Genomic DNA, 13989 nt, shown 5'->3' with positions numbered 1-13989 from the left:
TAGGAGGGGTGACTGCCACTAGGAGGTTAGGGGGTCTGAGGATCCTGGGCGGACGGATAGAGTTTTGTGGATTTCCTTTAAGTGTTCTATATTGGTTTCAACTAAGCCTGATTCATTGAGGTAGTAGCAACATTCCTCCCTCAGGAACAGGCATGTTCCCCCTTTTTCTGCTGTCAGGAGATCTAGGGCTCGTGGGTTTTGTAGAGTGACCTGTGCTAGGGAGTTGATCTGCCTTTGTAAGGCAGATAGAGAGGTTGCTGAGGCTTCTAATTTATTGAGGATGTGTCAGCCCAACAGGGGGTCGGGGCAGGAGGGGATGACTAGGAAGGAGTGGAAGAAGTGGAAGCCATCCAGGCAGCAGGTGAGTACCGGTGTGCATGGGGGAATGGAGGGGGTGCCATTTATGCCCATGACCGAAACGGAGGACGGCATGGTGGGGCCGGAATAGCTCGGCAGGACGGAATAGGTAGCCCCCGTGTCCAACAGAAAGGAGATGGACTTACCCGCTACCTGGAGTTTTACCCTGGGCTCAGCGTGGGTCACCGGAGTTACTGAGTCTGGGCCTCGTCAGTCGTCATCCTCCATCTCCAGCAGTTGGAAAGCAGAGTCCAAGCGGGGTGAAGCCTCGCCACGTGGGGGCGTTGCAAGTCTGTCCTCCCCTGGATTAGGACAATCGGATTCCCAATGGCCCATTTGCTGGCACAATGGGCATGGACTGGTAGGCTTTTTGGGATGGGGACACTGACGAGACCAATGGCCTTCTTGGCCACATTTAAAGCTTGGCCCCGGAGGGGGCCATGGTCCAGAGGCCTTTATTGTGGCTGGCCTCAGGGCAGCTACCAAGGCTTGGGTCTGTAATTGTACCTTTTGTTGGAGACAGGCCTATCGCCTTTGTTCTTGAGCTTCCTCTTGGCCATTAAAAACTTTAAAAGCCATCTTTACCAGGTCGGCCACACGGGTTTGAGGACCATCTTCGGCTTTTTTTAGTTTTTTTTTTTAATATCAGGGGCTGACTGGGAAATAAAATAGGTGGCCAATACTGTGGCCCTGGCGGGGGTGGTAGGGTCTAGTCTGGTATACTGGGTAAGTGCCTCTGTGAGTCGGCTAAGGAAGGCTGCGGGGTTTTCATTGGGGTCCTGTATTATTTCTTGAAGTTTGCTATAATTTACTGATTTGGTTGAGGTTGCCCTCATGCCTGCTAGTAGGCACGGGATCATCTGGTCCCGGCGCTGGTGACCATTGCCTGCATGTTGGTAGTTCCAATTGAGGTCGGCTGCCAGGACAGCATGGGCCCCTACAGGCATAGTGGGGTCGGTCATGTTGGTTTGGTCTGCATGTTCCCTGGCTGCGGCCTGGATGCGCTCCCTCTCCTCAGGGGTGAGGGTAGAGGTGAGGATTACATGGATGTCATGCCATGTGAGACTATAGGCTTGGGCAAGCTATTTGAATTCTTTAATGTATTGGGTGGGGTCAGATGAGAATGACCCTAGCCGCTTTTCAATGGTGGATAAGTCTTGGAGGGAGAAGGGGACGTGAACTCGAACCAGGCCTTCAGGTCCTGCCACCTCACGGAGAGGTAAGATGGCCGCTGGTGTCTGTTCGCTGGGAGGGGCCTGAGCATGAGTTCGGGATGATATGGGAGGCGAGGGCGGGATGGCTGGAGGTTGGGAGTACGGAAGGGGGCGAGGGCTGGTGTGTGGCGTGGCTAGATCCTCTAAGGGGTCGGAGATCGGGGAAGTTGGTGAGGTGGGGTCATCAGGGGGTTGTGGGCGGGCAAGGAGCATGCATGCAGAGGGGCAGGAGGAACATAGGTTGGGGCGAGACCTGAGGTCCCAAAAGGCCACGATGTACGGTATTTCTCCCCATTTTCCCAGCCGATGGCAGAAATTGTCCAGATCGGTTAAGATTTGGTATTGTAAAGACCTCTCGGGTAGCCATTGAGAATCACCTAATTTGTAGAGGCCAGACTACAGTGCAAAGGCCGATGAGTCGGTTACCACGAAGTTCACCTTGTAAGCCCAGGAGCCGGAAGTTTTTTAACAGACATTGGCGGGGAGGTAAGAGATCAAGGCGGTTTAGCCTCGTTACTCGCCATTGGCGTGGCAGGGCAAGGCGTCCCTCGCGCCGCAATAAGGGACCTATTGGCGTGCAGGCCTTTCGGCGTGCGGGCCTTGCGGCATGCGGAGGAAAGGAGACTGACTTGCGAGACGTCTCTCGTGGCTGTCAGCCGTAGTTGGAGGAGGGAAGGAGGGGTCTGTCCTACTTACCGCCTCCTGTAGGCGCTTGAGAGTAGGGTGGTTGGCCTCTGGCTTGGCAAGGAGGGAGCTCAGCCAAGGGAGGCGAGCTACTACCTCCCCCCCCCCCGCTCCGCTTTGGGCACCAAATGTTAGGGTCAGGTGTAAGGCAGGGTAAAGATAGGAGTCAGAGGCTAAAAACTTTTAGCAGTCAAAGGCTTTATTTGGGAACTAAGGTCTCAGGCGAGGTTCGGTGACTCGGAGAGAGAGAGGAGTCAGGGAAGTCGCCCCCAGGTGTGGTGGGGTGGGGTTTTTAAGCTGCAGCGGTTCCGGGTTTAGGTCCGGGTGGGTCTTTTTCGCGTCAGGTCGTGCTGTTGCTCCGTGATTGGCTGACCTCCAATTCGTTCTGGCACGCTACTAGGGGCTTTTCGTTAGGTTGCGCTGGCTGGCGAGATGGCTGTCCCCTCTACTGTGGTTCCAAGGACATCCTAACAATAGTAATGTAATGGACCTGCAATTTCCATTTCTGGTACTGTTTTTTAAAATTTGTATTTAAATTCCAGTTAACATACAGTGTAGAATTAGTTTTAGGTGTATAATACACTGTTTAAACGCTTCTCTTCATTAAACACTACTTTTCACAAGTGCCCTCTTGAATCCCCATCACCTATTTACTGTTTTGATTCTTTGATTTTGAATAAGCCAAGTTACTATTTTTTTTTCCATTTTGTAAAATACTTGTAAAATCCAGGAATTATTTATTCCTTAAAATTTTATTAGGATTCATCCATAAAATTACCTGGACCTAAGTTTGTTTTTTTGTTTTGTTTTAGGAGAGAAATTCTTTGATTACCATGTTATTTAACTATCTTTAAATTTCCTGGTTTTTTTTGTTGCTCTGATTTGGAAATTTCCTACTTTGCTGATATTGTGCTTTTAAAAAAAATTTTTTTTTACATTTATTTATTTTTGAGAAACAGAGTGAGACAAAGCGTGAGCTGGGGAGGGGCAGAGAGAGAAGGAGACACAGAATCGGAAACAGATTCCAGGCTCTGAGCAAGCAGTCAGCACAGAGCCTGATGTGGGGCGTGAACCCACAAACTGTGAGATCATGACCTGAGCCGAAGTCGGACGCTCAACCAACTGTGCCACCCAGGAGCCCCTGTACTTTTTTTAGATTTGGAAATTTATTAGCAATAGTCCTTTGTAGACATTTTATTATTTTCCTCATTCTTTTGTGTCTGTTGCTCACTTTTCATCAGGGACAATTTCCTCCCTTTCTTCTACTCCCCCAACACTCTCTCGCCAACCCCTCCCTCTTTTCTCTTTCTCTTTTTTTCACTTATTTGTGAAGTTTCCCTATTTTATTAATTTGCTCAGAAAATCAGCTTCTTGTTTTTATTAATTATATCTCTTCACATTAATAATTTCTTATTAAAGTTATTTGTTCATTTTTGTTTTTGGATTTACTAAATTCCTGAATTTAAATGTTTAGCTTAGGGGCACCTGGGTGGCTCAATTGGTAAAGTGACCAACTCTTGGTTTCTGCTCAGGTCATGATCTCATGGTTTGTGGGATCAAACCCCTTGTTAGGCTCCATGCTGACACTGTGGAGCCTGCTTGGGATTCTCTTTCTTCCTCCCTCTCTGCCCCTCCCCTCTCACTCTCTCTCTCTCTCCCTCAGAATAAATAAACATTAAAAAAATAAAAATATTTAGCTTATTTGTTTTTCAGTATTTTGTTTTGTTTTCAGATAGAAGCACTTAAAGCTACAAATGCCTCTCTATGTTACAAGTTATCTGTGCCCACCCATTTTTTTTTTTTTTTTTTTTTTTGAGACAGAGAGAGACAGAGCATGAACGGGGGAGGGGCAGAGAGAGAGGGGGACACAGAATCGGAAACAGACTCCAGGCTCTGAGCCATCAGCCAGAGCCCGACGCGGGGCTCGAACTCACGGACCGCGAGATCGTGACCCGAGCTGAAGTCGGACGCTTAACCGACTGAGCCACCCAGGCGCCCCCACCCATTTTTGAATGTACTGTTTTATATCCTACTTAAATATTTACTGTTGTAAGATTTTCTCTTTAGCCAAAGAGTTGTCCAGAAATAAGTTTTTTGTTCGCTTGTTTTTTTGTTTTTTTTTGGTTTTTGTTTTTTGTTTTTTGGTTTTTTTTTTTTTTGGTGATTTCCAGGCAAGTTGTGCATCTTAGCTCTCCTTTTATGAATAATTTCTTATTTTAGTATATTTTTGTCAGAATATTATCTGAATAATGATGAATCTTTGGAATTTATACTTTCTTTGGTTAGTATATAATCAATTTGTTTGAATGTCCTATGTGTACTTGAAAAAAAATGTATTTACTGGTTACAGGAGGTAAAGTTCTGTATTTGTTAAATAAAACTATTTAAATCACAGTTTTAACATATTTCATGTTTGTTTTTTTTTAATTTTTTGGTCTGCTTTTTCTGTTGATTGTTGGTTTCAGAGAAGTGTGTATCTTTTTTTTATTTTTCATTTTTAATGTTTATTTATTTTGAGGAGAGAGAGAGCATGCAGGAGGGACAGAGAGAGAGGGAGAGACAATCCCAAGCCAGCTCTGCCTGGTCATCTTGGAGTCCCACATGGTGCTCACTCGCAAGAACTCTTAGGAATCATGACCTGAGCTGAAATCAAGGGTCAGACACTTAACTGACTGAGCCACCCAGGTTCCCCTAGTGGTTTAAATCTCCAAATATATAATTGATTTCTGTCTTTCTCCTCTTAGTTCTGTGAGCTGTTGGTTTATATATTTGGGGGTATATGGTTAGACTCATGTATGTTCATACTTGTTTTACCACTCCAATAGTTTTTATTTATTTATTTATTAAAAAAAATTTTTTTTTAACATTTATTTATTTGTGAGACAGAGAGAGACAGAGCATGAACGGGAGAGGGGCAGAGAGAGAGGGAGACACAGAATCAGAAGCAGGCTCCAGGCTCTGAGCCATCAGCCCAGAGCCCGACGCGGGGCTCGAACCCACGGACCGCGAGATCGTGACCTGAGCTGAAGTCGGACGCTTAACCGACTGAGCCACCCAGGCGCCCCTCCAATAGTTTTTAAATAGTATTTCTTTCTGTTTGTAATTATATCTTTGAGAGGCTCATATGCTCATTGTCATAGAATCCCTGGATCTCCAAAGTCAGGAGTCTTTATTATCCTTTTGTCACTCCTTAGCCCTATTGCTATAAACAGTTTCATAGCCAGATATTGATAAACCAACCAGAAAAGTAACATTTTTTTTGCCTATTGCCCAGTATCATGTTCTTTTCTAACCCAGGGAATAGATTATGCATATGTGTATGAAGAAATGAATATTGAATTGGCCCTGCTAATACGCACCTAACTCCCACATTCTGAGTGGAAAAGATAATTTGTTTCTCCAGTGGTAAATGGCAAGAGATACTAGCACCTGGAATGCCTCATTGTTTGAAGGGGAATGTAGGACATGGGCTGATGGATATAAAGGGTAAACTCCGGCATGTGGCATGTTACCTCATATGGCATGTTACCTCATTTTTCTACCCCTTTTCCAAAGTAAGTGTTATTGTTTCCTCCATTTTACGAATAAAGGAAAAGGTTCAGTGAGGAAGCTTTATTTACCCAGTGCCACAGAGCCAGTAAGTAATGGAAGTGAAAGAGAAACATAGGTCATTTTGAGTCTGAATTTCACGTTCCTTGAATTAGGCCAAACTGCCATATTCTTCCCCTATTTCAAGGGAATTTGAGGTAGGGGAGTCCCTTTTATCTCAGGATTTTTGATAGGTTGAAAGTCAGGGTGAAAAGACTCTGTTTTTACCCTTTGGTTTGTAAGTGGATAGGGTAACTCTCTACAAAGAAATACAGAGGAGATAGGATTGCTTAAAAGCCAGCACTGCTGACTAGCCTAGCTCCACATTACTGAATGTCTTTCAAGGTTTTTCTTTAAAAAATGCAACAGAGAAATTCAAATTGTTAAAGTTAATTGCAGGATTAAATTGCCATTTGTCAATAGCAATGTAATTTGTATTATAAATTATAGGACTGTAGCTTTCAGGCATATTTTATCAATATGTTTCCAATGATTTAATAACAATATTTCTCAAAAATAAGCCAAGGCACTTTTTTCCTCTTTTTAAATGAACATGTTCAGAGGGTTTTCATCAGTGTGCTAGCCAGCTCTGCAAAATTTCTAGTAAATAAATTATCACCAGGAGGCTCAAAATCCATTACCATAAAAAAAGCCATTTTTCCCTCCCTAATCGATTGCCCACTGTGCGATTGCTAATGGGACCATACACACATGTTGTGCAGAGGGAATTCATTTTCAGGTTCTCTCTCTTTTTTAGAATTTATTTTACAAAGAATTTCTCACTAAACTCATAAATTAGTCAATGCATAAAATGAACACTTCAGCTTCCAGCAGGAGAAACGTTAAGGTTGTGCACCCAGAGAATTTTCCAAGCTGGTTCCTAAGGAAATTGAGATTGTGCTAGGTGCTTTGCAAACACTGCAGCACCTGCCTGGGAGAGCCAGCCCTTTTCCTGCTCCCAGCATTGTAGTTTCCCTGCTTACTGTCTCTGCAGGAATGCTTTTCGTGTATGTGCTGATATTCCACTGACAAGTGCACTGAGTAATACTGACCTTTGAACTTGGAAGTTTCAAAGTGATCTTGGGACAGATAGATCCATGTTACCAAGTTATCTCAGATGATTTCCACACTCTCATCTTTTACCTCTAGTCCCACTCTTGTATCTTTCATAAATGATATTATAGTTGAATAAATCCCAATTTATAGTGTTTTTTAAGCCCAGAGCCTTGGCTACCAAATCAGCCTTGCCCATGTACACAATAGCCAATCCTAGAGACTAAAATAAAGCAAGTATCATGGAAAGGGCCTATCTTTCAAATTTATTCCAAATGAGAACTGTTAGGTCTGACATTTTATTGAGAAGTTATTTCTTTCGGCCACTCTACTTGCCTTATCTTAACAACTTAGAATTCTGAAGCTAGAAGCAGACTTAAATTCAATTATTTAATCACCTTTTAGTTCACAGATGGTTTGTCTCGATAAAGGTTGGGACTCTATTAAGAGGTAAAGTCTGGAATTTAGTCTACATTTATTAATTCTTTATTTTTGGATGAAATGACCCATTTTCGTTGAGAAACATGTAAGTATTAGTGGAGTTAAGCCAGCCTGAGAAGGAGATGCCTTCAAATATGGGTGTGAAGTAAGGGTTACTAGGAGAAAGTAGGGGAGGGACAGGAGGATGAGGAACATTTAAAGGGATTTAGAGGAAGGGAAATTACAGTGGGGCACACAGTAGACTTAGGCACTTTCTCTGTATGTACAGACTTGGCTCTTCCTGTCAGCATATGCCTTACTTCTCTTAAACTGTTTTAAAAATTCTCTTATACTAACCCATTTTTTCCCTCATTTTCTCCTTAGGTAAGTTGCTGTTCCTGCTTTTAAAAACAGTATTGTCCCAGAAAAAGTCATGGCTGTGGGCCAGGTAACTACTATATTATGCCTTCTCTACTCTCCATCTTTGGGTAACTACTTCTCTTTGTCTGTTTTTTTTCTTAGCTTGAGACTTAATTGCAGAGTTCAGAGTTTTCATTTACTTAAGAGAGTAGGGGTCTGATGGCATAACCTTTTATGAGCCAAATGGTCATTTGTAGACTGTTATACAAGGACAATAATATTTGCTTGCATATTTATGTTTACTGTCTAGTCCTTTAGGAGTTTCTCATTGGATATTGTCTGATGGATCTTGATGAGGTCTCCAAAACCAAATGACACTCCTTCTAACACTTAGCCATACAAAATGGTGGTACTCAGGTTTTACAGGGGAGTAAAATAGTTTATTTCTCTGTACCAAAGTTACACAGCTATATTATCATTGTGATTTTCATTCATGAGGATAATGTCTTAGATGTATTTTGATTGATCAGGAATTCTTTGCATGGTTATGGTCTGGCATAAATACTCAAGACACATTTGAGAAATCCTTTTGTCTTTTTGCAATTCTTAAGTTATGTCATCCTTTCTGATAGCCTCCTGGTTATTATTTTACTGTTCTCATAGACATAAAATTTAATGATAGATAGATAGACAGATAGATGGAGAAAGAAAGACCACATGTTTATTTGAATGACTACCAACAAATAACAATGTGACTATTATTAAAACATCACAAAAAATCGTAAAGAGTAAAGGATGAAGATTTATGATTGGTAGGAAAATTATTTTTTTTTTACCAATGGAGATATTTAATGCCATGTGATTCTGTTTTGATGAGTTATACCCTAAAAAACTGAAACATTTACTGCAGTTTTTCTAAGTACCGAAGCCCCAAGCACATTTGTGTGTGTGTGTGTGTGTGTGTGTGTGTGTGTGTGTGTGTTGAAACTGGATCCAGTCAAATCAGAACTTTAAATGGAGTTAATTGAACAAATTCTAGATTGCCAGAATGGTTGGCCTGAAACAGGGGAAATACAAATGTAAATCACCAAGTCCTGAAAATAGCTACAGATACTTAACAGTTTGAAAATAAATAGCTGTAGTGGGATTTATGGTATTAAAGCTTTGGTCTAATTACAAACATTAATTTTCTTTAGTAGCATTGCTATAGCAACTCTATAGCTAGAGGGTCTCAGGCAAGACCCAAATTATGTATCTTAGAAATTCTTTCTTCAGTTATTAACACCTTGCATTATTGAAACTAAGATATTTTACTTTCAAATGGGCTTTCATCAACTACATAATTTGTTTTCTCTTTTAAGAAGTTTTTAAACATTTAAGATAGAAAATATTTCCATGTTTAGATTTTCACTTTATTCCCAATTTCTCAAATACTACCTCAAGTTTCCTTTGTGTTTAGGCTTTTAACACCACAGGAGAACAAATTTTAAAATACGTATTTTATTGATATTTTGAGAAAAAAGAATTATGGTTGCTTTGGGAACTTCAGTAGAGAGTTTTCTAATTCCTGTGTAACAATAATCTCAGTCTTAATGATACATTAGCATATTTTTGCATCTAATTCTATAAACAAATGTGAAACTATAATAATGTAGCCTTGAGTGGCAAATCTAAAACCACAGAAGTTAGGTAACCCCTAAACATAAGATGTCTTGAGATAGGAGTGAAATATACATCTCTCTGTCTATATATAACATACAGACATATGTATGAGGTAGAATAGATAAAATTGTCAATGGCTAACATTATCTCAAATTGTTAAATAAATAAATTATTATTCCTCTGTACATTGTACTGGTGAAATTACACAATAAAAGTAAACTTGGTTGTAGACTATCTTTTTATCAGGTCTATATATAAAAATAATATATAAAATTATACATATGTATATAAATATATGTAGAAATTATGTGTATATATCATATATATATGATATATACTGTGTATATATATCATATATATATATGATATATATACATAGTATATATCATATATATATAAAGAATAAGTTAGTGTTGTTAAGTACAAGAGAAAAATAATATTTTGGACTGAAAAATAAGAGAAAATTTTACGAAAGGATTACTTGTGAGCCACGATTGGAAGATTAATAGAAATTTGATGAATGTAGTTTAGAATCCCACTAGATAGAAAACCCTATGTGAGGGTACTCCTGGGAGACTCGGTTAAGCTTCTGTTTCTTGATTTTGGCTCAGAACATGACCTCACAGTTAGGGAGATGGAGCCCCATATCGGGCTCTGTGACGACAACACGGAGCCTGACTGGGATTCTCTCACTCCCTCTCCCTCTGCCCTTCCTGGGTTCACTCAAGTGCCCTCTCTGTCTCTCAAGAAAAAGGGAAAAAAAGGAAAGAAAAGAAAAAATCCCATGAGAAAGACCCTGAAAAGGAAAGGGCATTTTGGGGGAACCTGATGAGTTCTAAAAAGAGATTGTTAGGAAATGTAATTGTCCATAAAGAGAGAGAGAGGGAGTAGATTAAATAATTCTTTTTTAAATGTTTATTTATTTTGAGAGAGAAAGAGAGAGAGGGTGAGCAGGGGAGGGGCAGAGAGAGAGAGAGGGAGAGAGAGAATCCCAAGCAGGATCCATGCTGTCAGAGGGAAGCTCTGAGGAGTTCACTCTCAAGAACCGTGACATCATGACCTGAGCTGAAATCAAGAGGTGATGGCTTAAACTACTAAGCCACCCAGGCATCCCAGAATAAATAATTCTTAAATTTCCAGTATTAACTAGGTATTTTTGATGCATATGACCTTAAGATTATAAGAATCTTGATTTCATGGCATTGTCCTCTTTTTGATTTAATACTTTACCCTTCATAGGAATCAGTACACATTTGACAGTTAATTATCCTCACTAGAATATAAGTTCCTCCACTGGTTTACAGATTCATTGAGAAAGACATTGCATTGTTGAAGGAAAAGCCATTCATCTTTGTGTGTCTGTTTTTAGCTAAGTTTTTTTCATGTAGTTTACTTTAAATAACATCTCATTGTCTTACTAAGACTTTTGTTTGTTTGTTTTTAATTGTCTTGATTTCTTATTCCACCAAGTCACACCTTACTCTTTCCTCCCTGGGTTCCCAAACTGTCAGAGCATGGGCCCTAGAACAGAACAATAGGATCTTGCAGGTAGCTGCCTCAAGGCAGTGATGCCAAGAACACAAACTCTGAAATTGGCCATTGAGTCTATTTCACCACTACTCCACAGTGCAACTCTGGACAACTTCTGTAATATCTTCGTGCTTCAGTTTCCTCCTATACAAAATGGGGATGAAAAATGTAGAGTTATTTTGAAAATAGAATTAATATATCTAAACATATTGAAATATGCTTGGTTCATAATAGCTATATAAGTGCTTGCTATTTTCATCTTTGAATGCTAAAGTATTCAAAAACCAGCTTTTGTTCAAATAAGGTCTTTTTAAACATTGAATGTAATTAAATAGATACTATAATAATTCTTTGGAATTAGCTAATAAATAAAATTTATAGTATATAACATATTCCTGTTTTAACAGCCATTGAACCTATGTATATATAAAAACATATCATTTTATGTAGAATTGTGTGAAATAGTTTACAAAGAATAAAGCTGAAGCTGGAGAAATTTTAGATGCTGTACCTTATGCAGCAGGTCTTTGCTTATAGCTCAGTGTTTTATTCTTAGCTAATGTGCTGTATATTTGTTCTTCTGACCAGAAATTTTACTACGGAGGTCAGACTTCTCTTTAATTCTCTTCAGGTGCCTCTCATGTATACTTACATTGCAGTCCCTAACAAACAATCGTATGTCACTCCGCTTTTTAGTATTTCATTCTGCAATGATAACTGAGAAGTGTATTTGGTAATAACAGGTATTGCTGTTTTCATTTGTCTCAAGTGCTATTTCCATTGTCATCTATTGCAGTTTAATGACCCAAACCTTGACAGTACTCTAGGATGAGCTGTATGGTAGGCAACACTTGAGTGAGAAAGAAAGGCTGATCAGCAGGCAGTGGCTCAATGAGAGAACATGGAGGTGTGAGTTCCTTTAGAACAAGCTTTTCCAGAATAAATAAGGACCCTAATGGGAATGTTTTCAATATTGTTTCCCTGTTCTACAAATAGCAGGAAAATATTGAATAATACAGTTCACAAGGTTCATATGTTTTATAAGCAATTTTACCAGAAACGATGCTATTTTTCTAAATAGCGTTCTTATTAGTCTTTGGATTGTGCCAGAAAACTGTGAATATGTCAAAATGACACAATCACTTTCACTTATAGTCCAGGGTACACCAAATCAAATACTAAACCAGAGGTAAAGTGTAGAGAGTGATTGCGTTTAATGAAGTTCAGCTGCCTTTCCCTTTACTTTGGAAAGTGAGAGAGGAATGTTCTTGGAGCAGCATTTACTTGAAGAAGTGACAAAGCAGAATATAATTTAGAAAGGTTACCATAGAAAAATGCTAGGTGTCAATATGAATGAGATGACCATTGGAGGAGAAGCAGTGTAGCAAATAATAAACATAGAATTCAGCCATTTTTTTCCCCCTAGAGTTCCTAATTGAATAATGTGTGGAGGTAGAGTTTCATTATGATATTTCAAACTTGGGATTTATTCCCTCAAGGAAAATAGTTATAAAAACCTTTCTGAGTTATAAAGAATTATGCATACACACATAAAAATATTTTGTAGAGTTTGTTATTTGAATTTAATAGTGACATTCACCAAAATTTTGCAATTCATGATATGTTACAGTCATTTTCAGACTACACCCTGACTGTATTTCAAAGTGCATAGTGTGTGTATATATGCATATGTATTCATTTACAGTAGATGGATGGATAGATAGATAGATAATATGTAAATCAGTTGGTTCTTTTGTCTCAAAGACATTCCCTACACTCCCTCCTGTTCTGCTCTATATCACTATTAACTGATCCTACAAACTACATTTTCCTGCTTGGCTTCTGCTAGGTCTAGATTATGAGAGACACTGTTGGAAGATTGCTAGTGAGAATGAATGAGTCAGGCTACCTCTGTCTTTATTTGTGGCTCTGCATCTCTTCCACGGTCCCAGCTCTCACAGGACAGCCTCTGCTTTGATTTCAGGTTTCGTTGGGTGACTTGATTTCCAGGCCATGGTGACAACTCTTCCTCCCTTGGATTCTGGAGATGGCAATATCTTTCTTCTATTGCTCATCTCTGGTTTATTTTATCATCTTCTGTTTAGTTTTTAGCTCTTCCGTCATCATTGCAACTCTTTCCTGGAGTAAATTTCCTCATGTGAGCTATTTTCCATGAATTCCACTTTCTTGATTATGCTTGTACTGATTCTGTATGTTGATTTGGGAATTTGGAGGCTCCGTATAAGTTTAATCCATAGTCATTTCACATTGTAAATGGATATTAAGCCATTATACAGGTGCTAGCATGTCCAACATACTCCTAGATCTTTCCATCATAAGGTACAACTTCACCTCTGGTACCTCCACATTAGCCTTGCACCTTTTCAAGCATACCTGGTAATGCTCTTGTTCAATTATTTCCCACTACAGAAGCCAACTGATCGGAGAAGCAATTTGCTTATGTCCTTAAAGCAATTAAAATGTTCCAAACAATGTGATACTGAGAAACCAATAGGAGTTTAAAAAGGAAAAAATAGGGGCGCCTGGGTGGCGCAGTCGGTTAAGCGTCCGACTTCAGCCAGGTCACGATCTCACGGTCCGTGAGTTCGAGCCCCGCGTCGGGCTCTGGGCTGATGGCTCAGAGCCTGGAGCCTGTTTCCGATTCTGTGTCTCCCTCTCTCTCTGCCCCTCCCCCGTTCATACTCTGTCTCTCTCTGTCCCAAAAATAAATAAATGTTGAAAAAAAAAATTTAAAAAAAAAAAAAAAAAAGGAAAAAATAAAGATTTTGGGGAAAAAAAAGGATTTGGCATGATTCCCCCCCCCCCCCCCCCCCGGAGAAGAGTAAGTCTCAGTTACACCTGAAAGGCTGATAGAACATGGATGGGAAATGGCCTTTTGCATAGAAAAAGAATGTGGGAAAATGAGTATCTAATAAACACAGGGAGCCATAAAGGTCTGAGACTGAGTAAAAAAGACTGTTGAGTGTGGGAGCTTAAAGGAATAATGGTGGTTAACCAGAAGGAAGCACAGTGAAATGTATGTAAAAGAGCTCAAAATGGCAGGTCTCCAACTTCCATTGAAACAGTACAGGAGTTCAGATGGAGTGAAAATGGCTGGAAT

The sequence above is a fragment of the Leopardus geoffroyi genome, chromosome C2 (genome assembly GCF_018350155.1).
Source record: "Leopardus geoffroyi isolate Oge1 chromosome C2, O.geoffroyi_Oge1_pat1.0, whole genome shotgun sequence".
NCBI lineage: Eukaryota > Metazoa > Chordata > Mammalia > Carnivora > Felidae > Leopardus > Leopardus geoffroyi.
Note: the sequence above shows the minus strand (reverse complement) of the source record.